The sequence below is a fragment of the Cyprinodon tularosa genome, unplaced genomic scaffold (genome assembly GCF_016077235.1).
Source record: "Cyprinodon tularosa strain WSP-4 unplaced genomic scaffold, ASM1607723v1 ctg336, whole genome shotgun sequence".
Taxonomy (NCBI): domain Eukaryota; kingdom Metazoa; phylum Chordata; class Actinopteri; order Cyprinodontiformes; family Cyprinodontidae; genus Cyprinodon; species Cyprinodon tularosa.
The window spans coordinates 866,782-894,434 of record NW_024039048.1 but is presented as its reverse complement, the minus strand read 5'-3'; the positions used below and the strand labels follow the sequence as shown (position 1 = coordinate 894,434).

General features: G+C 36.6%; 1 long non-coding RNA gene across 1 annotated transcript; it reads right to left on the bottom strand.

Moving 5' to 3' along the window:
* Positions 1–66: 66 nt before the first annotated feature.
* On the bottom strand, positions 67–27,653 carry LOC119789367. The gene is made up of 3 exons (XR_005281574.1): positions 27,538–27,653; positions 27,396–27,441; positions 67–213 (listed from the first exon to the last, which is right to left on the bottom strand). It is a non-coding gene; the product is annotated as an uncharacterized LOC119789367 (long non-coding RNA).

Genomic DNA, 27,653 nt, shown 5'->3' with positions numbered 1-27,653 from the left:
TTAACTGAAATGACTTTGACATGTTTAATAAACTTCAGTGTCCATTGTATGTTACGTTAACTAGAGAGAATTGGTATCAGTTGACTGATTTAAAAATACGATAAAAGTTCTAACTATCATGCTTGATTGTTCTGTTTTCTTTGTAAAACTTACTGTATGTTGGATTCAGAAGCAGGCCATGATGTCAGCAGGAACGGTCCTTTTCAAACACGGCTATAAATAAAAGAAAAAAAGAGGTTATTAATCTAGTGCACACTTTCCATCCATTCAGATTCCAAGGTCAGTTTTTGCTGATAAACTGCTGGAAGTGTTTCACTTTGAGCAGTCATTCATGTCATGGACATTGATGTCGGTCATTTCATTTTTTGTGCTTAAGGGTTTAAGACCTCCCCTTAAGCTTCACTACAAATCGCTGCTCTTAACATGTTAACAAGCCAATTACCCTCTGGAGAGGTCAAAATTATCTTTTTAATCCCCAAAAAAGCTAAACAATATTATTCTGTGGGGTGACATTGAACAATGTGCAATAATTTACACAGAGAGTGGTCTAATTTTTTTAAAATTCACCATTAATGAAACAGATCAGAGGTATCAAACGCACCTGGATCATAAGGCTAAATTACAGCAGGTTCCTCAAGGTCTGGGCTCCTCAGTATCCAGTCAAGTTCTCTAATGACCTGATTATTTGACCCAGTGAACTGAAGCATAGACGCGTCTAAATTGCAGGAGATCGGACCTCAACAGACCTGCTAATAGCCTAAACTGTTGATCCACTTTTAAGAGCTGAACATCGTCCCTCAGATGCAAGATAACACCAGAACTAGATGGTTGAAACCAAAACGTCCACAGTTACACCCATCCACTTACAATCTTATGCTAATTACTTCTCTGAGGCTGCATGGAGACTTTCTCAAACTGCCAAGAAAAAGCTGGTTTAATGACCATGTTGTACTGTGCTTGATCAGCCAACAAACTGTCCTGACCTCTTCTCTCATAGAAGATCTATGTGTAAATGTCTGTAGAAATATGAACACCCTATCAAACAACCTGGATGGCTGGTCACCTCTATGTCATGCCGCATCAAGGTAGGAATTCATGCAAAAGAAGGCCTGGCCATTTGTTCAATGCATAGAAATATTTCTGAAACACCCCTTTCTTAAGACATATTTCTTAAAAATTACAACAAAGGCCTGCATTATTTTACTAAAGGTACAATGAAGCTATAATATGCTCTAGTAGCCAAGTTACATTTCTGGAAATGTTTTGATAATATTTACATTCAAATTTATTAGACAGAAAACAACTTAAGCCTAAAAAAAAGTTACCATATAGAAAATTTTAAATCTGCATTACTCCTGTATCACATTGGCCAACACAGTGACTTTACCATCGATCTATACATCCATAAATCCACCATGTCTGATTATTTTTACCTTTTATTTGCTGCCTGAGGAATCAGCCTAAAATATATTGTTGTGGCCCAGCTTTGATGACACAAAAAACTGGAAATCCACAAAGGCCACAGATGCACCATGGACTTATTTTACGCAGGCAAAAGAAAAAAAGTGCCAGGTAAAATCCTTTAGTTTTCTCGGTTTACTTTTTCCTCAGGCAAGCAAACAAAAAAGACAAACATTTCCTCCATGTTTCTCTTGCGCTGGTAAAAAAAAAAAACATATGCCCACCCAGATGCATGTTGGTCCTACAATTGACCTAAATTAATCCAAACTAACCAAAAATAAAGGACCATGGCCAAATAACCAAAAAACATAATCTTATAACAGATATCAAACATTAAAGTTAAATAAACTTAGCTAGATTATGCACAAAAACATTTTTAATTATTAACAAAAAAATAATTGGCTCCTTCATATATCACAAAAAGGAAGGTTACCTGTTTATGCAATAAAGCTATCAAAGCAAAGCATTGAGGGATTTTCAAAGTTGACATGAAGAGGCTGACGAGGCCCTCTAACATGGACCGTCTGAATCTACAGCTTTGAAAAGGTAAGTGCATCTTAATATGAGCTGCTGCTAATGACACATTTACATCACAGCATCCTCTCTAAGATCTTCAGTATCCAGGATGCAGGGTGCTGCTGGCGGAAAATTACACTTGATATGATGCCATGACCAACAGCAGGCTGGATATGGGTCAGTAGATGGTTTTAGGATGACTAATTTTAGCATTAATACTTAAGAGAATCACAGAGCAATCTGCAGAAAACTGGACACACCAAGCCTCACTCATGGCCATCAGGAAGAAAAACATAATAGGTAAAAGTCATAAGGGTCGGACAGAGCTTTATAGAAAATAGGGTACAGGAAACTGGCCACAACATCTGATTGTTGCAATTTTAATAACAGAAAACAGGCCTGTACTAAACTATTCTAGCTGCAAGGACACTGTGAACCCAAACACATTCAGCTCAAATATTCCTCCGCACACAACCTTGCAGATGCATCCTGCAAGGTGGAAAAAAAAATACTTCCAAAAATGTTTTCAGCCTCTCAAAACCCAACTTGAGACACAATTAACATCCTTCACCTCAGCATCTGCATAGTGTTTTTAGTTTTATGCAAATGAAAGTTTGAATGTGATGTTAAAGTCAATTGAAAACTGTTTGTGATTCCACCAGGCACTACTAAAAACAAAAACATAAAACAAGTTCAGTACCTCTAATTGTGTAATTAACTACAATGCAGTGACATTTACAGCAACCCTCTGAAAGGCTTGTCAAGGATATTTAAGGGCAGTAAACAGCAGAATGAAAGCGCTCACAATCTGTTGACAGTATGGACCATTCCCATCTGCAGCCAACAGATATGACCGTGTAACCGAGGGACATCAGTCGCTCTACAATGGAGGAGTGGGATAATTTACTGCCTGCATCAAATGTAATGCATTATGTGGAATCACAAAACGCTTTTTATTGTAATAAAAGCCGACCAGTTGCTTAGGAGTTGGTAGCTACATCAAGATAATTTAAAACTTAGCCGAGAGTGAAGGAAGTGGAGCAATAGTTGCTGTCGCTTAGGCTCCACAAATCTCCAGATGTAGCAGAGACACAAGGTGCAGGGCTTAACAAATGACAAAGACCAACTTAAATAAAGTAAAAAAAATGAATTTAAAGAGAATCAATAAGATTTGCCAACTAGCTGCATCACGATATAAAAAGCAGGAAAAATTACATGTTTTGATTCACTGTGTGTCAGACTGTGGGACTGGGCCAAAGCTGCAGATGGTGAGTGCCGCCCACGGCTACCAACTAAATGAGACAATAGGGAAAAAAAAGCTCCTCATGTAACAGTGACAATTATATCTGGAATTTTTTCAACTGTTTTCTTCTGCTAATGCATGAAAAATCAGGTCAATTTAGACTTAAAGACAGTGTTTGTCTCATGTTTAACTCACCCGAAGAATAAGGATCTGCACCAAGAAACTGTTTTACATAAAGACAATTTCAGCTGAACACAAACACCTTGTTATGCACCTGGCAGATGTTGTGCTACAGCAATCACATTATCATAATGTGCTGGAAGAATCAAACAGAAGCAGGCTTCCTGGAAAGTGTTAAAAAATGCTCAACTTATTGTAATCCAAGTACAAATAGTGGAGAAAAATTTCCCACTGCTTTGCTAAAGCTTGGCTTGTAATGTGAAGAGTGTTTTGTAGAAAACAAATTGTCGACAAATAATCAAACTCTCACTCTGCTAAATCCAGGGGCCATTGATCCTTCACAGTTAAAGCCACAGCTCAGATAACCATTGCTGACTGGCCTCTAAATGAAATAAAACAGAGGCACTAAGAAATGTTGGTTCAGTCTGGAATCGGTCCTCAATATTGTGCTGTCAGCAAACCGAGCTGTGTGATTAGTATGAATGTTTTATCATATTTAACAGTTATTTTAAGACAAAGGGATTGATTTTTTTTTAGAATAACTTTAGCATCTCATATTAGAAATAAGATGACACCATCAGGGAAAAACCGTAGATACCAAGTCATGCAAAGGTTACTTGGTCCTTACTTACTGTTGCAGTAAATAAGGTTTTTTTAATCATCTCTACTTGAGCTGATGTTTTAGAACCAGGCTGAACCAGCATGCAAGTTTAGCCTTCAACTTTAAAGTAAACCAAAAATTAAAGATTGAATAAAAAATTGATGGAAAAAATCTTTCATTAAATAAAGCCAGATCATAGTTATCTGTTAATTTCCAAACGGCTACGTCTAAATTTGAGATGTTATTGTCCTGGAATAAAAAAAAAAACAGACTGTCAAAATCTAGATCAACAGGTTAAACCTAAATCCAGAGCTGGTGAATCTTTACCATTAACAGAATAAATTCAGAGGGGGAAATGCAGTATAAATGTTTGATAGAAGAAAAGAATGCATGCTTTTTAAAGATAGATATTAAAAAAAAAAAAAATGTGAACAATTAAAATCAGGTGGACAATGTATGTAATAACTTAGAATAAAATAAACAGTTTATCCCAAAATGCAGGGTATGTCTTAAAAAATAGATTGAATCAAATGGTTGATAGTTTAAAGCCCTGGATGAGATTAGAATAATATAAATCAATGCTTCAGTTCTTTATTGCTGTTCTAGTGTTCTGATGTTCGGTGAATTGTTTTCTGCAGCTAATGAGAAGTGAATTGCTTGTTTACAGCTGCACAGCCATTAGAGTGGAAGACAATGTTGCCTTTATGGAGTCAAATGTGTCTGTTAAGATTTAGAAATTGTGAAAGAATATCCATTTGATCACAAGAGTTCAGAGGTCTAAATGACAAATCACAGTTCTGCCCTTTTAAATGAAAAGTGGATGGATGAAGGATGCCACAGCTAAAAGACTTAAGTCAATATTGCATTAAACACATAGCAGTAAGAGAATTTTATTTTTTAGTGAACGTTTCAGAGTAGAACTACAAATATTTATGGCAGCAACTGTAGGGGTTAATAGGTCTTTTCCTGCAATATAGTCCTTAACATGTAAACATTAGTGAAGCCTTCGAAAAGTGAAAATCAATATAATCAGTATTTCAATATAACTAATATCAGAAAGATTGATTATTTAAAAACATGTGCTCCATTTTAGGGCTGCAACTAAAGATTATTTTGCAAATTGATTAATCTGTTGAATATATTCTAGATTTATAGCAAAAGGTTCTTTAAAGAAGATTTTTTACAAATTTATACCAATTTAAACTAAAACGTTTCCAATTGAGGAGTTCTGGATAGTGCATAATGACAGACGAAAAAGTTTTTTTTTAAATCTTAAATATAAAATATTTATATATTTTGTTAGAATTACTGCTTTAAGTGGGTCACGATGTCAGTTAAAGGCACATTTTACAGTCTCTATGCTCCATTAAACGATTAATCGATAACTAAATTAGTTGACGATTATTATTTTAATAATCGAACCAAGATTAACTTAATTGTTTCAGCCCTACCCATTCCCAGAGAAACTCAGCACCTCCGGTTCCTGCAGCCTCTAACCAGACTACAATGAGCTGCTGGAAGTTATAAACTACAGAAAAACAAAAACAAATTAGACTGCCAAATGCTAGTTGAACCAAATGACAGTTTTGTGAGCCTCAGCTTCTCATTTGCAGTCCTGCAGCTCACATCGCTCCCTTCTACTATGTTACGAATCAGCTGACAGTGTTTGCTTTACTATTCAAAACCATCTAAGCTAAGCCCTCTGCAATAACTTCCAAAATAGTTGAAAGAGACAAGTACAGCACAATTAAAAACACTAATGCTGAAATGTTTTAATAAGTTTGAAATGCATATTTAAATTATTAATTTTTGCTCTATGTGGAGTCATGCAGTTCAGTTTTACTGATTAAAGACATTTGTTTGTTTTCATCTACTGTATAAAGACATACAGGCAGAATTTTAAAAGCCCTTTTTTTGTTGTCTTATATTGAAATTTAGCAATATTCATTACATTTTGCATTGTATTTTCATTAATAGGCTAATATTTTTTCACCCAGCGAACGAAACAATGGTTTACTGAAAGGATTTACTACTTTTGTAAAAGTGTGAAATTTGCATTTTTACTTTTAGATGCACAGATTATAAAAGCTTGGAAAAAGCTAATTAAAAAAGCAAATAAATTAAATAATATTAAGTTTAAGCCATGTTTAATTCCAAATATGGGTCATAATGGTACGTATATATATATATAAATTAACATTACAGCAGAAAACAAGTATTTTCACTTGGTTCTTTCTCTGCTGCTGCATGCAGAGCTGATGCTTCCCTGTAAGGTAAGTTTAGTGGGTTTTCCTCTCTAAACACAGAGCACAGCTGGCATGGCGCTGATGAGAGCTGACAAGTTCTTACTGACGTCCTGGCCAGCTTCTCTGAATCAGATTTGACATCTGCATCCAAAACACCCAAAGCTGATGAGGCGCAGTGGTCTCGGATCAAGTTGTCTCCCATCATGACAGGAATGATGGTAAGCAATCACAGAAAGCTGCTTAAGTCACCTCTTCAGAAGAGGCAAGAGCCAGCAAAGCAGAGGGAGAGAATGAATTATGCAACTGGGGATCCAGAGAAAAGGGGACATCAGATATACGAGTACTGGTGTGTGGTTCATCATAGAATATGCGCAGATAATGTTCTAACAGGAAAAAACATCACTGGTTCTATCTGACCTTACTTACTGCCAAAAACCCTTAGGAGCCTTGGATTATCTTCTGAATACATTTTTACATGAAATGAATTCGGATGAGGATTACAACAAAAATGGGAACCAGACTGTTGTTTTAAAGAGTCGTGTGCAGAATATCTTTTTTTAAGCATTAAGATTTTAAGCTGGGAAAAGCAGCTCATCACTATTTACAGCATTTCAGATGATAAAAAAAAACAAAAATCATTGCAGGTTTTGACCCAGTTTAATTTTTCAGTTCAGATCAAATTCAGCTCTGCGTTTTTTACGAGTGCCTCAAATCAAACTATATTCTACACCAAAGCAGACACATGCAGGTTACTGGTTATACCGAGGTGAAGGATTACTTCTTATTAAAAAACACATTTCTTTAATTTATTATATAAATAGAACCACAAAGAGATACGGTTACAGACAAGTTGGTAATGTTAAAGAACACTAGCTTGATGCTAATTTATATTAGAAATATTCCACTCGATGCATACAATTTGCAAAGGTTCCGTAATAACTAACTTAATCAAGTATGCTAAGGAACCAGTTTAGCATAACAAAGATTTATTTAGAGACCCTATAAATAATCTCAGAGAATTATTTTCTTATACCATGAGTGTAAAGAATAGGTACTGTTTAATGCAACAGCAGTTTTTTTTTTTTTGATTGTTTGTTGTTGGTTTTTTTTCCCCGTAAATATGTGTTTTGTCCCCTTGTGTGATTTTATCGACTTAAAATCTCCCAAAATCTGATAGAGGCCTATATGATTTTGGGTCCTCTTAATTAAAAGTCACAGGAAGCAGAAGTTGTAGATGACAATCATTCTGTGTAAACTAAATTTACTAATTTTATCATTTCCTTATCCAGTTATATTGCTTGTATCTGCGGAAATAAAATGTTATATAGGTTATAATATCCGTTTTAAACAACATCGAGTAAAATAGTTTTTACTTAAGGTTATAATCATTGAATTTAGAGCTGACCAAATTCAACAAATTAATCGTGATTAATGATTAAAATTTGCTTAATCGATTAATCATTCACTGGAATGTAGAGACTCTAAAACATGTCTTTAGCTGACAGAGCAACCTACTTAGAGCAGCAATTATACAAAGATTGTAAAAAAAAAATAATATGTAAACATTTTGCATTTAAGATTAAAAAAAAACTTTTTCGTCTGTCTAAATGCCTCAGAACCTCTCAAGTGGAAAATTTTAGTTTCACAATTTTAGTTTTTTTTTATTTTGCAAAAAGTCTTCTTTAAAGCTACAGTGTGTAATAATTACAGGCATATAAAGTCAGAAATTTAATATATTATACATAACTATGTTATTTATCATCACCTATGAGCTCAGCCTTTTAACCATAATATTTGCGTTGCCTTAGAATTCGTTATTTATAATTACATAGGAGCGGGTCTCGCAGCCATGGAGGCTGACATCTTTGCGCTACGGCAAGCGCAGAGGCAACAAACTAGCGATTGCGAGATCTCCCATGACGCTCGAAAATAACTACGGCAAGTTGAGAGAGATGAACTGAGACGGTACTGAACAGTAGATGGCAGTATTATGCCTGAGAAGCATTTAGTCTGCCTGAAACCAAAGAAGAAGAAGAAGCAGGTATACTGCGCCTCAGTAACAAGAAAGGTGAACAAGGCGGCAGGCGTGAGTGACTTTGCAAACTGTTTGGCACTGTGCGGCCAAACATCAGACGAATGGAGGATCATGCCTACTCTGTATCACAACGAAAAGCGGCGGACACCGAACCCCCGTCATCTAAGAAGCGGAAACACGACGAGAATAAACGCAAGCGTGACAAGAAACGACAAAAAACACGGATCAACATTGGCACGGCATTTACACGATGGAAGTCACTGTTGGAGGAAAAAGGTTTTCAAAGTGACGCTCAAGTTGCCAGTTTTCTCTTGGACAGGTAATTAATCCTACACACACAATTGTCTAATATCACTGCAGTTTTTGGAGCACAGGATGCTCAGACCTGTCTAAAACAATAACATGCTGCGTGATGATGCTGTTACTCTCCAGTATACTTATTCAGCAACGTCCCTGACGTTTCATAGGTAATGATTCAGTAATTTTCTGTAAAATAATTTTCTGGATATATACCTCGGTTACTTCTCTCCGGCTCCTTTGGAGATCTTCAAGCCTTTCCTCCTCTGCTCTCACCCCGCTGGCACCCCTCCCTCGCCTGGCCCTAGCTGCACGGCCTCCCTGCCTTCGCCCTCGTCCTCTCCCTCTCCCTCGCGTTGTAACCCCCGTGCCACCAAAATGACTTGGACTCTGTAAACGGGGAATATATATTCTTCCAGCGAACACAATCTCGCTGTTAAACTAATGACTACAATTACTTCGTCTGTTTATATCACCATGCAAAGCAGCTCACCAAAACGTCACAACGACGTAGAAAAAATAACGGGTATATTTATTATCTTAAGTCTACATGAAATCTATACCCTACACAGACTAATGAAATACTATCTGTAAAATTATCTATGTAAACAAACCTCATCACTTGAGAAGGTAGGTGATGTGGACGTCGTGGAAGACATTTTGTCCCGTAACGCTCGCCGTACTGTTGGGGGGGAGAAGCGGTGGGGGGGAGATGTTCATGTTGCTGCGGTCTGCAGTCTGACCGCTAGATGTCGCTGAAAATTACACACTGTAGCTTTAAAGAACCTTTTGCTATCTGATTATTAATTGATAAATCAAAAAAATAATGGACGGATTAATCGATTTGCAAAATAACTTAATTGCAGCCCTAATAGAATCCAATACAGGCCCCTCGACCATTTCTGGGAAGTTTCCCTCCCACACAAACCTAAAAATCTGTTTCAGGCTTTGTTTTTGTAAGCAACTTTTGTTTATTAGAGACAAGGCAAGTGAGCGAGTATTCTTTAAGCACATTAACAGAATATTTTAAGGTTAAGCAGACTACAGGCCTCTACAGCTCATCAGCCTTTTTTCCTCACTCTGCTCCAGATCTGTCTGCCTTGCAGAGGATTCAAGCTCAGCAGCAGCACTAATTGTTTGGGACAGGCTATGTTTATGACTAAATGGTGTGAAGAAACTGGCACAAGTAAATATGTTGACAATTTCTTTAAAAAACAACATGGTTCGTATGAGTCAGTTTGGTTCTTTGTCCAAATGTAAGCAGGGACTATTTAGGATTTCTGAGAAATCTTCCAAATCTAAGTGGAGATTTCTCAGAGTGATTGGGAAGCTGCGGGCTGTTTATAAACAGAGTCTCTTAGCCATGAGTTCTGAAGCAGTTTGCAGCTGTTAAGCAGCCAGGATGAGGCGGTTTAGGTGGATTGATCCTCCAGGGGCCTCGAACATAAAAAGTGACCAGCTTTTATTCTAAAAGTTGCTGGTAGAAAGAAATGTTAACATTTTGAAATTCAACATTTACAAATTGTGTCTTATAGCAGTATGAGAGCAGTGATACCTCTGATTCCATTCAGAAATTGGCATCTAGTTACTGTGATTTGATTTAAAACACATTTCCAGGGAATTTCATATTTCTAAGCATAATAAGGACATGTCTGTGGTGGGGAAAGCGCAGGGTGACTTAAATACCCAACCTGAAAATCGGCTCCGGAAAAAGAAAATACTGAACAGGCCCAGTTTCTTAGTGTCCCTCTGTGATGCTCGACAATTTAAAGCAGCTTATAAGCCACCCATCATTATCTACCACAGGTTAACGGGATTCCTCAACAAAATCCCCTCCCTGTTCTTCCACTGGCATTTTCCTCCAGCACTGTACAACCTGCCATTTTTGCACAATTAAGCCCACTTCTATCCAGTTATTTATGGACATGTGCAACTTCTACACTTTATCCACCTGATTATGACATCTGACTTGTTTGGTGTTAGATTGAATGGATGAAGAAATTATCAATTATGACAATAATCACTCTCTTTACAACAATTATAAGAAGAAAATCTTTTACATTTTTACAACCGATGTCTGAATTCTGCCACCTTTAGCAAGAAAACGCATACACTGTAGCTGAAAATAATTTTAAACTTAAACATGAGATTTGAAATAGTAAAATATTATAGAAACAATTATGTATGTATGGCGTATGAACAAAAGATAAACTGATACAGGCTGATTATTTGACATCGGTCTAACCGATCCCTGTAATATATACCACTGATTTCTTTAGACCGATAAATATGACAAAATATGACAACAAATGTATTATTATAACCAACAAAATCAAACAATACATTAACAATGTATTGATAGCAAATGAAAGGAGTAACACATGCATGTCTTCTTATCAAGAATAAAGAAAATGCTTCATGAAGGTTTTTGTTCTGCTGCTTCTTTAAAACTGTAACTCTGATAAACCACAGTCTCAAACTTTGTCACATATTTTAAAAGTATATTTTTTTCAAGTCCTTTTCAATATTATTAGGATATAATGCAACACAGCACATCTTAAAACAAAGCTAAACTAATATTTTAATGTTTTTCCATGAAAAATAATCAAACTTATAATCACTCACCATGGCAAACTCATTAGCATTCAGGTTATTTTTTACAAGAAGGATTAAGTAATAGTGCTGAGCAATAATTAAAGTTGCTCAGTTAGTCTGGATAGCCTTTGCCAGCTTCACTATTTTGTGTGTTTTCCTTCCATCCGTCGAAATAGACTTTACCCTTATTCTAATCTCCAAATTACTTTAGTTTTATATTTAAAAAGTGCATAAAAGTACAGCATTTTTCTATCTTCACTTTCTCTCAGTAAGAGGTGGCTGCTGTAAGGCTGTAAGGCACAGTGTTCAAATACAAAGGCTTTCATTGACTAGACGCACATCTAAGCCACTACTGATCAATATCCTGCCCAGGGGTTTGTTTACATGTCATTATGAAATTAAGGCACCAAAGCAGAAAAAAAAAAGTTTAGTTTGATGTGAATTGGATGGTTGTCCAGTTGCAACACTCAATTTTACTGACAAAAGACGGCAACAATAATTGTCACTTTTATGGACAGAATTTCTAGGCGCAGCCAAGGTGTTGAGGGGATCTGTTTTGGTGGCCTTAGGATTGCATCTCTGTTATTCGCAGATGATGTGGTTCTGTTGGCTTCATCAGGGCGTGATCTACAGCGCTCACTGGAGCGATTCGCAGCCGAGTCTGAAGCGGCCGGGATGAGGATCAGTGCCTCCAAATCGAGACCATGGTCTTAAGGGTAGAGTGCCTTCTCCGGATTGGGGAGGATGTACTGCCCCCTAGTGGAGGAGTTTAAGTATCTTGGGGTCTTGTTCGCAAATGAGGGGAAGATGGAGCGGGAGATCGGTAGGCGGATTGGTGCTGCGTCTGCTGTGAAGCATGCGCTGTACCGGTCTGTTGTGGAAAAGAGAGAGCTGAGGAAAAAAAAAAGCAAAGCTCTCGATTTACCGGTCGATCTACGTTTCTACCCTCATCTATGGTCATGAGCTTTGGGTCATGACTGTAAGAACGAGATCCTGGATACAAGCGGCTGAAATGAGTTTTCTCTGTAGTGTGTCGGGGGTCTTACTTAGAGATAGGGTGAGGAGCTCAGTCATCCGGGGAGGACTCATAGTAGAGCTGCTGCTCCTCCACATCGAGAGGAGCCAGTTGAGGTGGCTAGGGGATCCGATGAGGATGCCTCCTGGACGTCTCCCTGGTGAGGTGTTCCAGGCACGTCCCACAGGGAGGAGGCACCGGGGGAGACCCAGGACACGCTGGAGGGACTATGTTTCTCGGCTGTTCTGGGAGAGCCTTGGGATTCCCCCGGAGGAGCTAGCTGAAGTGGCTGGGGAGAGGGACGTCTGGGCCTGGGCCTCCCTACTGAAGCTGCTACCCCTGTGACCCGACCCTGGATAAGCGGAAGAGGATGGATGGATGGATGGATGGATGGATGGATGGATGGATGGATGGATGGATGGATGGATGGATGGATGGATGGATGGATGGATGGATGGAAATTTAAAACAGAGTAAACTTCCATTATATTATGTTTCCTTACTGCGGTCTCTAGTTGCTATAAAATAATTGCATGGTGGTTGTAACACTACTCTCATGGTCTGAAAACACTACACATGATTTAGCACCTGATCTGATGGAAAACTGTATGAAGTCATGGCACCAACATGTCACTGAAGCTGCATGGGTCTGGTCAGAGTGCACAAGACCCTGCAATTATGCTTGCATAGCTCCAACCGAGGTAGACCTATGGTCTATTTTGGTTTGACCTGCACAGCAATTTGCCAGCTATGTCATGAGTCAGAGAGGAAGAAAAACATGGTGGCAAAGAAAAAACATCCGCTTTGGGGAAAATACAAGGTCAAATCTATGAATCTCAAATTTAACCAGCTAGATTTTCCAGTTTCTCCGTTGGGAATAACTGTGTGTTCATAGCATGGGGGCAAAGTCAAGCCAACACAATCAATAAATACTTTACCTGTGGACAGAGCTCAAAAGAAAAGAAACAAAGTGAAGTAGCAAAATACAGTAACTGACAAACTTCACCAAAAGCTGGGCAATCATTGTCACAGCGAGCATGTCTCTGTGACAATGATGGCAGCTCTACTTTCTGTACATTTAAAAAAAGCCTTTGTTAAATATTTTTTGACTTTTCATAGTTCGCCCCATTCAGATGAGGGACATGTTTTTAGTTTTAGGGACATCAGGACAGAAAGGAAAAAATGCAGCACAGTCCTGCACAAATCTTCTTGTCACCCACAGCCAGTGTGAGAGATCAAAGAGAAGATTGCTGCAATGCAGCTGGCCGAGTCGGAAATAAGCGTCTATTTCTTTCCAAGTTCCATTGTGCATCACACAAAGTGGATGAAATGATAATTTAATACTAATTAATTAAATCAACAGCAAACAGAGCTACAAAGCTAGGTTTTTAGAACCTGGACCCAAATTGCAGTTTTAATATAATACTGAGAAAAAAAGAGGTTTTGGAATGGACAAAACCTCCTAATAACATTTTAGATCTCACTTCAATTCGGCTAATAACAGCTGCCAAATGATGGTCCCTGAAGCTTGGCTCCATAACTTGAAAAGTTTCTCCGTGACCTGCTTTGAACAATAATCAAACATTGGCGAATAGGTTTCTATTTCTCCAAAAAAAGGGCGGCGTGCTTTGGTGGCGCAGTGGTTAGCGCACACGACCCATTTATGGAGGCCTTAATTCTCGATGCGGCCGAACCGGGTTTGAATCTGATCTGTTGTCCTTTACCACATACCTCAACCCCTCTCTCATACCCTCTTTCCTGTCAGCCTACTGTCCAAAAAACAGCCACTAGTGCTGTAAAGAACAAACAAAAAAAATAATTTATAATTTTCACCTGACATGGATCATAATCTAAAATAGAATCAAACCTGTGCCAACAGCTTTGCAACAGTTTGTTGTTGTTTAACTATTCCACTCAGGAAAAAGACAGTTGAAATATTCATGGCTGTGATGAGGGGAGCTAAAATTCTGACCTAAACAGCCAAAAACTCTTTGCATGTAATACATGTTATGGTAATCAGATAAAATCCCATGTCCTACATCTGCTGTTGGTTTAAAATAGAGGAATATGTCTTTATCCCACCATTTTATTTTGCTGCAGTTACTGTTTATGTGCAATTTTAATCCTACACTCTAAAGACACAATAAGCTGCTGAAAAGGTGAATGTATTGCAGGACTTTATAATCTCATCAGAGTGACATTTGAAGAGTCCAAGTAAACTGCTGGTAAAATAAAATGCAGTCAGTCAGTGCACTCTGTGCATAAATGACTAGCACTGCAGTTGAACTTTAGATGGCTTACATGTCTCTTGCAGCTGGAGGTTTTATTCAAAGCCACAAAACACAAACAGGAATCATTACTGCATGAATTTAGAAAAGAACCTAACTGTCCTTAAAGCTGCTATGGTAAATGTTCATATCTGCATTCGCATTCTGTAACATCTTTACCATTAATTACACAAAGGAAAAGACAACTGAATAAATTATAGAGAGTTTAAAAACACTTAAATGCATATTCTTCCACATTATTGAGAAGTCCTGTTTTTCTCATCTTCATGTTTCTGAATTTCTCTCAAACCTTTGATGTTCTATTTACAGAACCTCCTTTTTTTTTAAATGCTTATGCATTTATGAAACTTAAGCATTAAAACCAATTTAAATATAATTTAACCATTTTTAACTTAACTGTTTTTCAGTTAAGGTTTTATTGTTAGAGGGGGAAATAATCCAAACCTACATTCCCCTGTATGAAAAAGTGATTGGTGAATTGAAACCTTAAGGCATAGGTGTGTTTCTCTTCTTGAAGAAATAAAAGTTAAATCACAAAAAAAGGGTATGAAATAAAAATTAAGAGGCAGAGGTAATCACCTAGTTAAATGGGCAATTTATCTGTAGAACTTGTAGCTCCAAAAATACAGAACTATGTATAGGCTTATATTTTGGGCATTCTTTGTCTTTTCATAATGTGGAAATGTGAGAAGTAAAATATTGGAAATATATTGTATCAAGTGAAATTGGGAAATCCAGAAAGTAACAAAGGACCTGAAGGCCTCACTTTTTTTCCTTATGGTTTGAGTTTATACCCCAAATTGTAGCTCCTACTTCCTGCTCTTAGCTCTTGTCCCTTCACCTTCTAAGGGGTCAACATTAAGAACACCATTCATGGTAGGAAAGAAGCTCCACGCTGCTGTGCTGGATCTAGACTGACCTCCGCCTTACTCACATCATTAAGTGACAGACACCCACATAAAAGACACCACTCAAATTGGGACTACAGCCTTCTGGCAAATAACTACAAAAAACAAAGTTGCGCATAAAATAGCGAACAAAGTTCTTGGTTATAAAACCCAAAACATTGATATGTTGTAAAAGTAACACCACATTTCAGAAACAACATCATACCAACAGTAAAATATGGGGATGGTCTGTTTGTGATCCACAAAAAACACAACAAGCAACACCAGAACAGCTCAGAAATTGAGAGCTTTGCCCCCTGACTCAGCTCCCTCTTCACAACGACAGTCTGATACAGCGACCGACAGCATAACTGCAGATGCCGAAGATCCATCTATCAATCTCACGCTCCATCTGTTCCTTACCAGTGAACATGACCCCAAGATACTCGAACTTCTGAACTTAAGACAAGGAGTCTCCACCGATCTGAAGAGGGGAGTTGACTTTTCTCCAGTGGAGAACCATGGCCTCGGATTGGAGGTGCTAATCCTCATCCCAGCCGCTTCACACTGGGCTGCAAACCACCCCAGCACCAGCCCTGGCGGAGAACAGCATGCACTAGGAACCCAGTGCAACAATGATCTCAAACATACCAAACCTCTGAATGCCTGAAGAAAGCAAAACAACTTGACCTTAATCACAGATGGTGTGCCATGACCTTAAAAATGCACTTTATGTAAAAAAAACTACACTCCATTATGGTTGAAATCCAACAATTTTGTAAAGATGATTGGGCCAACCCTAACCCTTCTCTACAGTGCTGGAAAAGACTAATTGCAAGTTACTACATTTGTTTAATTGCATTCCCTATCCACCTTAAAGCACTATCGATCATCTCTCTCTGGTATATAGAGATTTTTAGCACCTCACTTTAGACATGCCAAGTCTAAACTTGCCTCAATTTACACTAACATTCCTTTTTCCAAAAATCCAAGGACCACAAAATGACAAGAAACCCGTCCCCCTGACCTCTGTGAACCAGACACAGAAAAGTTTTATGCTCTACAAATCTGGAATTCCCAGAAAGCTGTAAAATTGCTGAAACCTCAGTTACTGTAAATCAAGATTAAAAGCAGTAACAGAAGCTTGACCAGCCAGGCTGTTTTCAATGTAAAAACAGAGTATGAGTCTGGTAAAAAAAAGATGGTAGTGCTCTAGTTGAAAGAATGGACTAATATGGTCAGCATCATCAGTTTAGAACCAATCAGATAACTACAGATTTAACGCAAAAACTCAAAGGGACGCGCTCAGTTTTTTGGAATTTTCTAACCCGTGAAACAGGTTAACTCTTCAAAGAAACTCTCCAATGAACAATTTCTTCTGCTTTTACCTAAACAAAATCTGAGGATATAAGTGTGCACTCCAAGATGTTCTTACTTTATATTGCAATATTGCTCAGGTGCAGTCAACATCTCTCTTATGCTAGCAGAAAAGCGCTGCTGCATTATGAGCGATTCTGGCACTGAGCCCCGCTGCGCTGTGATTGGCCCGGCCAGATCTGACAAGAGTCAAAGGCAGTTTAGCCTGACTGAAGCGTATTTCAGTCAGGCTGGCCAGGCCAATGGCGTAACTATCGGTAAGCAGAGACTGCAGTTGCTTAGTGGCCCCCAACCTCTTAGGGGCCCCGTCACAGACAACCGGTTGGGCCCCAACATAATTGTGGACTAGGACATCTTTTTGCAGATGTAATGGTGCGAAAAAAATGAGATGATCACAGACTTTAAAAAGTCTCTGGCAAACAGAATAAATTTGCAAGCGACTGCAGTCCATCAGGACCAGCAAATCCTCCCACAAAAGAAAAGCTTCTTCCCATCTGCTACTAGCCGAATTGATAAGACCCAGGTCCACTACTTTTTTTTTTTTTTGCGTTTCCATTGGTGTTATAAAAGAAATAAAAATAAAGGAAGCCACAAGTCTAATTCTAAAATAGAACCATGTTTATGACTGCTTTTAATGAACTTTAACTTTGGATTAGCATTTATAAACAGTGCTGCAAATGGCAACTAAACCAATAGTTTTATGAACACAAACCACTGATAAAAATCCAATAGATTTTAAAGTCAATAGAACAGTTGGAGTAGTTTGTTCACCTTCATACATTGTAAGAAATAGACTTTTTTTTTCCATTCAGTAATTCTTTCTTCTATGCTTTAGGAGAGGTAAGTCATTTCCCGTCCTTTTGCCCCGTGTCCTGTGGTGCGTCACTGTGGATACTGCCTGTCTGGCAGGGAAAGCAACAGGACCAGAAGAGAAACGGGTGATCACAGCATCTGTTCTTTCTGGGACCTCTTCCAGCTCAGCCTCCATCCCTTAGTGAAAGTGAAAAGTTATGCCTGCTCTGTATTGGTGTAGTTTCTCGGCTAAAGTGCAGTGACATGCCTGAATTTCTTAATTTAGCCCAAACTATTTGGGCAGATGGGTGAGAAAAGGTGAAACAGTTAGAGAGAAAGCAGCCAAACGGTGACAAGTTCTGGCTCCGGGCCCTCTGGCTCAACATGGGAAAGCAATAAAGGTGGCGTGCAGCTGAGCTAACAGCTGACAGAAACAGGAACCAATGTTTGGCCAAGGTCAGGAAACAGAGCATGCACATATGCACCCACATCCACACGGGGTTGGAGTGCAACAACAAAACAGGGTCAACCAGCACCGGGGAATCACGCTGCTGCGACCCGGCACTCAACGGGGGTCTCAGCTTTAATGGACACAGAGCAGACGGACAGCACTGTGTCTGTGAGATAAAATGTGGGTGAGCCATTAATGTGATTAATGGAGCTGTTATTGTTGGCAGCAATCACTGATAACAGCTATCGTCCAGACAGACCCGATGATATGAGCCTGATGTTTTCAAGACAGCGCCTCAATTTTGTAACACTTTCTACAGACCAACATAAAGCAAAGAAATCCTGTCATCATAACCAGCAAGACATTCAAACTAATGATGCAAGTTAATGATTAATGAGTTTATCTAGAGTTGATTTAACTCATTGATCAACTAAAGATTAAATAATAAGCAACGATTTTAATATAAAACTGTTTTATCTTGTATCAGTGTCATGAAGGGCAGATTTCTTTTTACAATGTGCTGAAATAGAAATAAAAATCACATCATTACGTTTCATAATTTACTGTGCAAGCTGTATTAAATACTGGTTCTCTCACTGTATTATTGAACTTACATACTATTTTATTTTTAATACAATAAAACAGGAACCGATTAGGTTAATGAATCAATAGATCAATAGAATAAAATATCTGACACATAAATCCTCATTAATAAAATGTGTAAAAATATTATAAATTCAAAGAATGGTAAAGTCTGACATGCTGTCTACTCTCCACCTTGGAGTTAATGGAGTGGACGGTTACTGGGATTTTGCTCTCCGTTTTCAGGCACTCCAACTATCAGTGGTTAGAGAAACCTTTTGCTCTGTTAGGTAAGCTTCTAAACTGCAGTTTACAATCAACCATCATATCTTTTTCTTGCATGTTTAAGGTGTTTTGAGTAGTGTTTTTTCTCATCCTGGTAGCAGATCTGTAAAGTTTCAGGGCAGGGCAGCATCAAGTTGCTCTGCAGCACAGCAAAATAGATGCTATTGGATAATAAGTTAAGGATCTCTTTGAATGTTTCCATTTGCAAACAGAACCACAAAGTGTGCATTCTGCATTCTTTAAAAAATAAATCAAAAGAGTTAAAATTAAAAAAAACCTGCACTGGACTCCTTTTGTTTCAATTTCTGCCTGGCATGCATTTAGGATAGTTAATACTCTTATAACTATTATGGTCTGAAGAAAAAGTGATCCTCCTTCTGGGTGGTGTCCACAACGTAACGCTGAAGGGAGCTCTGCCTGAGTTATCAGTTAATCAGATGTAACAAATCTTAAAGGAGGTTAGGCACACACTAGGGTTGTCAAAAGTATCGATACTCAAAAAAGTATCCATACTGAAACGTTGTATCCGGATACAATACTCATTTTCAAAAGTATCGAGTACCAGTCGCACCTAAGCAGTCATTCATCTAAAGTGCAGAATAGAGAAAAATGCACTTTCTGAACACTGTGTGATCGAATAATTCTACGCACTTTTCAGTTTCAGACTTTTTTTGCAACAGTTGCAGCTGCTGAGAATAATTTTTGTTTCTTAACCGGTTTGGCTAGTGTCATTGTTATGTATGGAAGCCAGTTTCCGCCACTCTGTAAAAAAAAAAAAAAAAAAACTATCTCATTATAATGAGTTACTATCTCATTATAATGAGATAGTAACTCAATATAATGAGATAGTATCTCATTATAATGAGATAGTATCTCAATATAATGAGATAGTAACTCATTATATTGAGATAGTTTTTTTTTTTTTTTTTACAGAGTGGCGGAAACTGGCTTCCATACATAACAATGACACTAGCCAAACCGGTTAAGAAACAAAAATTATCTATACATCTACCTGTATAGATCATATTTTCACAAACCGTCCTGAACTGTGTAAAAAGGTACTGTCTATTCCCACTGGTAGCAGTGATCATAATTTGATCATTTCTGCATTAACAACTAAACTGAGTGGCTCAGGAACTACAGTCTTATTTAAAAGATCATGTAAGTTGTTTAAAAATGACAAGTTTATTGAAGATGTTCAAGCTTTATGCTGGTCTGATGTGTTGGCTGCTAGTAATCCAGAAACTGTTCTATTTAAATTTAACAAGCTTTTCTTGCCATTGATTGATAAACATGCACCTTTGAAGAAGTTTACGGTCAGAAACAACATCACACCTTGGTTGGATGAAGAACTGAAAAACTCTATGAAAATAAGATGTCAAATGAAAAGAACTGCAGTTATGACAGGAAATAAAAGTGATTGGGACCTATATCGTAAAATGAGAAATTCTGTTACTAAACTTAATAATAATAAGAAGAAAATGTATTTTGATAATCACGTTAAAAACATAGGTAAAGATAATAGGAAGTTATGGAATGTTTTAAATCAATTGACTGGTAAGAAAAACAAAATAAATCCATCTTTTTTGGAAACAGGAGATAAACTCATAACTAAGCCAATAGATATTTTAAACCATCTCAATGATTATTTTATTAAAAAATCAGATAAACTAAGAGAAAATATGCCTAATCTAAGTAATGATATATCTTATCTATTAATAAGAAATGAATTGATGAAAAATAAAAACTTAAGGTTTAAACTACAAAGTGTAAATATAGATCAAGTAAAGAATCTTTTAAAAACCTGCAAAAACAAACCACCAGGTGTAGATGGTCTTGACGGCAGGCTTCTGAAACTAGCTGCTGACTTTATTGCCCCTGCTCTAACCCATATTATTAACCTTAGTTTTAGCTGCTGTACCTGCCCACAGGCATGGAAGCAGGCTAAAATAGTTCCTCTGCCCAAAGATAAAAAAATGCCTTTCTCCGGTTCCAACAGTCGCCTGATAAGTATATTACCTGTATTATCTAAAATACTGGAGTCTATAGTACACGATCAAATTAATAACTATTTTTATACAAATGATTTATTAACAGATTTTCAGCATGCATACAGAAAAAGTCACTCCACTGCCACTGCACTGACTCACATGTCTGATGATTGGCTTAGAGAGACAGAAAAGAAAAAAATTACAGGTGTTGTATTTTTAGATTTTTCTGCTGCTTTCGACATCATAGATCATAACCTGCTATTAACAAAATTATCCTGTTACGGGTTTGAGCAATCTGCAATCACATGGATGTACAGTTACTTGTCAAATAGAACACAGACAGTGTTTTTCAATGGCAGTTTCTCAGGTATCAGAAAAATTACATGTGGAGTACCCCAAGGTAGCTGTCTGGGTCCACTATTATTTAATATTTTTACTAATGATTTACCATATATTTTACATAAGGCTAATATTGTCATGTACGCTGACGATTAAACTATATATACATCAGCAAGTACACAAATTGAATTAGAAACTGTTTTAAATACAGAATTACAATATGTAGTAGATTGGGTCAAATCAAATAAACTGGCATTAAATACTGTAAAAACTAATTGCATGATTTTAGGTTCAAATTACAATATTAAACAGAATCCTGTAATTAATATTAAGATTAACAACGCAGTTATTGAACAGGTGCATGAGACCAGACTGCTGGGTGTAATAGTTGACTCTAGATTATCATGGAAAAAACATATTAGTAATATTATTGCAAAAATGGGAAGAGGTATATCCATTATGAGAAGACATGCAAATTCATTAACTAATGAAAGCACTAATATTGACATACCTCGACTATTGCCCAGCAGTTTGGTCAAATGCCACTGGAGAATATATAAATAAATTACAACTTATACAGAATAGAGCTGCTCGTGTAGCACTCAGGTGCAGCAACAGGAGAAATATAACATTAATGCACAAAGATCTTAATTGGTTGTTGGTCAAAGATAGATTGTTGTATTCATTGTTAATTTTCATAAGAAATATTTCTAATTCCAAATTTCCTTCTGTTTTGTTCAAGCATCTTTCTTTCAGTGTAGTAAATCATCAGTACAATACTAGACATGCAACTAAAGGTAATTTCACTTTACCCATAGTAAGAACAAATGCCATAAAAAATACTGTTGTGTTTAGAGGTATGAAAGAATGGAATTATCTGCCAAAACATATCCTGCTTGCTAATAATGTCAATAAATTCAAATTATATGTAAAACAGCATTTATCAAAATAATATAACTGAAGGTTTATATTTATATATGTGTGTGAATATGTATGTATATGTGTAGGTATGTTTACAGGTGTAGGTGTAGAATGTGTTTTATATTTGTCATATATCACACCCGCATGAGGGTACATATGTACGTTAATATGTGTATATATTGTATATGTATTTTTATATGTGTTTGTGTATTTTCTTTTTCTTTCAAATATTGGTTGTATTCTTAGTGTTGTTTTTAATGTATATATTTTTTCAGGACCCCAGGAAGAATAGCTGCAGCATAGCTGTAGCTAATGGGGATCCTTTCAATAAAACTAAAACTAAACTATCTCATTATATTGAGATAGTATCTCATTATAATGAGATACTATCTCATTATATTGAGATAGTTATTTTTTTTTTTTTTTACAGAGTGGCGGAAACAGGCTTCCATAGTTATGTGTGCAAAGCATAGCTAAGTAAGGAAAACTTAATTTTAGTTTTGTAAGTTTTTTTTTAATCAAGCTTGCTAAATACTGTGCACAGAAAACAACCTCAAAATGTTGTTTTTATTGTTTATTGTATTTATTTATTTATGGTATTTTAATTATTAATCAAAATATTTCTTTTGATATGTTATCCTTGTGGTATCGAAAATGGTATCGAGTATCGAATATTTTCCTTAGTATCGGTATCGAGTTGAAAACTTTAGTATCGTGACAACCCTAGCACACACACACAAATCTTTTTCCCTTGTTTCTCCCTAATTTTTGCTCATATTTTTGCTGTTATTAGGGGTTCACCAAATTGATCAGCGGGCGGATTTATCAGCTTTGGTTCCAATTCAATTCAGTTTATTTATATAGCGCCAATTCACAACACATGTCATCAAGGCACTTTACAGTTCACCAGATGATACAGTCAAATGGATTCAAAGTTTTCTATTTAGGAAAGCCAGTTGATTGCATCGACTCATTGACTCGAAAGCAATTGCCTCCATTTCTGAAGATCAGTGATCTAAGAACTTAGATGTGAATCCAATCTTTTCCACAGATCTTATTTACCTCTGGAAAGGTCTGGAAAAATCTATGCTCTATTCATTGATTTATATTTGAGAACAGTAATTTCAAAAGTTTTTATCATTTCACAGGCACCGATTCATGTTTTTCAGTAAGATAAGATTGAAGGTTTAATGTGATCTTATAACAACTGACAGAGTCGATTGTTAAAAAAAAAAAAACTTCTGTATTGATCAAAATCTAAATCTGCATGTCAGAATTTTTAAAGATCGGGAATCGGTCATCGGCCAGAAACCGATTAATTAACACAAATATTTAGTTTACTAACAAATGGACCAAAGTGTAAAAACACAAATATAAAAACAACAATAAGCCAACAGGGTGCCATAATTTAATCAGAAAGCCTTTTAATGGAAATATTTTCTAAAGTCGTAGTATATAACTAGGCCAAAATAACTAGACCAATATTCAGGAAGCATATGTTAATCCTCTGAGGGTTCCAATTACAGTCTTACTATAACACATAAACACCTGAAATAGGAAAACTGGTTGGGATGAACCAATTATAATTATTCTAATCAACTGAGGAAAATGTTCAGAAAGTTCTTGAACATCCATCTCAGATTAATAAATAAATAATAGGAATTAAAATAAATTCCTATTATGAGGATCAGTTAACACATGGAGGTCGCATCAATGATTTACCACACTTATTTTTATTAAACCTGCTTAAAATTTAAAGACTACATCGTTATGAATCAGTTATATATTTATTAGCATCTTTTTCATTTTCTCCTGTTCACAAAGCAGACATATTTTTTATACTAAAGCCAAATTGTGTATGCAATTCAGTTAGTCAGCTTTTGATAAAATATTTTCTAGTTTAGAATATCTTATTGTGACCTTCAGCTGACAAATATTAGCACTAACAGGAATTAAAGGCAACGCTGTAACTTCAAGATGAGTAACAATTGGGAATCCATGTCTGACTCGAGCGAGTTTTATAAAACACCTCTTCTTTGTTAAATTTGGGTTATTAGAAAGATAGAAATGGACCAGACTTCTGCCATTGCGCACACACACACACACACACACACACACACACATATAGATATATATATATATATATATATATATATATATATAAATAACTACCAACTTATTGCAGATGATGCGAACAGGGGCTCATACCCTCTTAAACAGTATCCATGCACCATTGTGATTGGTTGGCTGTCCAAATTTGCATGTACAATTGCACTTTGCATAGGCACCAGCTTGAGAGAGAGAGCAAACGCTGAAAAATTAATGAGAATGTGTGAGAACAAAAAGAGAACAAAATAGGTGGTAGACAGCAGACTGAAAGGGAGCTTAGTTTCTTTGAAACAGAACCTTTTTTTATCTCCTCTGAGTCCCAATATGACTGTAGACGTCATACTTGGATAATAGAAAGGTTTCAATATTCATCCATTACGCTGTGTTCTGAACACTGACTTAGGAGACTAATTACTTTACCCTATGAAGTTTTTCTTTATCAAATAGAATATCTATTAAACATAAATTAGAAAAATGACACAAGCCCCCTTTGCTTTGTTTACTTAAAATAAATCAATATTTCTACAATGAGGTTCCGTTTGTGTCAAAAATAAGCAGATGTAAAATGTCTAGATGTTGTGCTGTTGTTGCATATGTGTTGTCTGCATATGTATAAGTTGCACATGAATTTGTTGCATATCTGTATTCTGCATGTCTATGTTTTATATGTATAAGTTGCACATGTATTTGTTGCAAATCTATAATCTGCATGTCTACAGTATGTAGATGTTGCTTATGTCTATGTTGCATATATAGAATCTGCATGTCCATGTTGCATATGTAGATGTTGCCTCACTGTAATCTTGCCAGTCTGCATGTCTCACTGTAATATAAACATAAACATATGCAGCATAGACATATGCAACAAATACATGTGCAACTTATACATATGCAGACAACACATATGCAACAACAGCACAACATCTAGACATTTTACATCTGCTTATTTTTTACAGAAACGGAGCCTCATATTCTACATCTAAAATAATCAAACACACATATATACTCGTTCTGCCATCATAGTGAGGACCATGTGTTGACTCCCATTGATTTTCAGTAATTTTCAACCTTTTCTATGCCTTAATCCTAAACATAACCATTACCAATGCACCTCACCCTAACCCAATTGACACCTAAGCCTAACCATTAGCAAAATAGCATGTGAGAACTGGCAACATGTCCTCATTATGAAAAAACTGGTCATTAATCTGATCGCAAAATTGGAAAAATGCTGCTTACTCTGATGGCTAGACAGGTAAACGCACACACACATGTGTGTATATATATATATATATATATATATATATATATATATATATATATATATATATATATATATATATATATATATATATATATATTCTGTGAACCATAAATAGAAGATAAAAGGCCGACTTCATGTTACATTAGCTTTTTACAGTAGGACAGGAAACTACGGTAAGACAGCTTTAAGGGAGGCCGCCCTCCTGCAGCCATGAAGGGAACATGGTGTTGGTAACTCTAGATAACTGTAATTACTTTGACAACGATTAATTAGCCAGGAGTAAGCTGAATTAATGAGGTTAGCACAGACACCTCAGCCAGGCTTTAGAATCTTGACACCATTGTGAAAAAGTGTGAATGAACTATAGAATGAATGAATATAGGGATCACCCCCACCCCACGCAGCCAACTCTAATCACAGAAGCAAATAAATACTAACTTATCCCTCCTTGGTGCCTTGTGACTGATATCAGAAAAGTTTCCTCTAGAAAAAAATAAAATCAAAATGGCATAATAATTGCCTGAGCGTCATTACAGCACACTATGACTCATTCAATGATAATCTTCTGAATCATATTAAATCTACAATCCACCTTCAGCATAACAGTCAGGAGGATTTACATCACACCACAATCATAGCACATAAAGAAAGCCCATATAAGTATGACGCACAGATGTCAACATTTTATCACCCTGTCATATCCGCTCAAAGTGCTGCACCATGGCTCGTTCAGTTTCCTAAGCCTGAAAGTAACAATGCTCTAAGTGCAGCAACAGTAACCAGAAACAAGCAAAAAATGGGAGGATGAGTTAAGAGTATCTGCTATGCATCATGCAACATTTAGGGAGAAACTCCATCAATATTCAGCAGTGGGTTAAGAATCGCATTCTGTTTTATCTATGGTCACAACTCATTTAAGTCTTATTTACTCCTGCATTAACGTCTCAGATCAAAGCTTCACAAATAACAGCATAGAGGTAAAATAAAAAAAGGACCAGTACAACCTAAAAAAAAATCCAAACATCACAATTCATCTTTCAAGTACCGCAGGCCAGCCTGACCTCCAAATACAGCAAAGGACTGACAAGGTCATCATCTAGGTTTCTAAAACAGATTTTATAACATTTAAAGCTCCAAACTGAAGTGTGTTGTACTGCTTATCTTTCTTGCTTATGTAAGAAAATTGGATAAGTATGGAAGAAAAGACTATATTTGATGTTCTTAATACTTTAAACATTAAGCATAATCCTTAGGGTGAAACATGTTGATGGCAGCATGATGCTGAGGTCATGTTTATCTCAAACAGTGTAATGTAGACTGGTAAGAGTTCAAAATAAAGAGAATATACTGTAGGAAAAGAGGCGTTAAACAAATGCCAGAATTTCATGTTAAAATTCTAAACTTTACCAAACAACTTGCCAGTTCTTTGTTTCCCCTTCAAAATATGAAACAGTAAAGTTTAACATAAATGTCTTTGCAATGGACAGGCTTTAAAAAAAAGAAATTTTGTGTTTAATAAAAAGCATAAAAATATATATTGTTTACAGAAAATACTTGGTTTCCAGACTTCTATCTACCCTGGTGACATCAAAATCCATATTTTTCCCTAAAGCACAATATAAGCTGGGCCTGCACTGAAGGCAGATGCATGCCACACTTTCCAATATTAAGGGAAAAATAATAACTAACAGTTTTATTTTTTGTTGTTGTTGTTTCTTTTGTGTTGTTTTAATTTCAGGGGTTAATTATTTGTCTTTAAATGAGTGTAAAATGAAATGCATCAGGTTGAATCCAGCTGAGGAACATTACTGAACACAGCAAACGCAAACATTACTAAAACAGCAATAAACAGAAACAACTATTTACTTATATCTACCAATAACAATTCTCCCATTAAGCACAATTAAACAAGCCGTCTTACCTTAATGTATGTTTTCATTTAAGCCCATTTCCAGAGCAGTCAGAAACTGTAAAGCAAGCAGATAATCCTCATTAAGCGCAGGTGTGCTCAGGTTGATAGGCCACGATTAAACTTTCATTTTTAACCTCGCTATATTATTTACTTTCTTCAGCCGCTTCGCTTGTTTCATCTCCAGTTGTTCAGTGAAATCATGACTTTTAAATCTTTTTTCATTTTCGATAAATAGTCGTTTTCCTTCAGAATTTGCAAAGTGCGTCT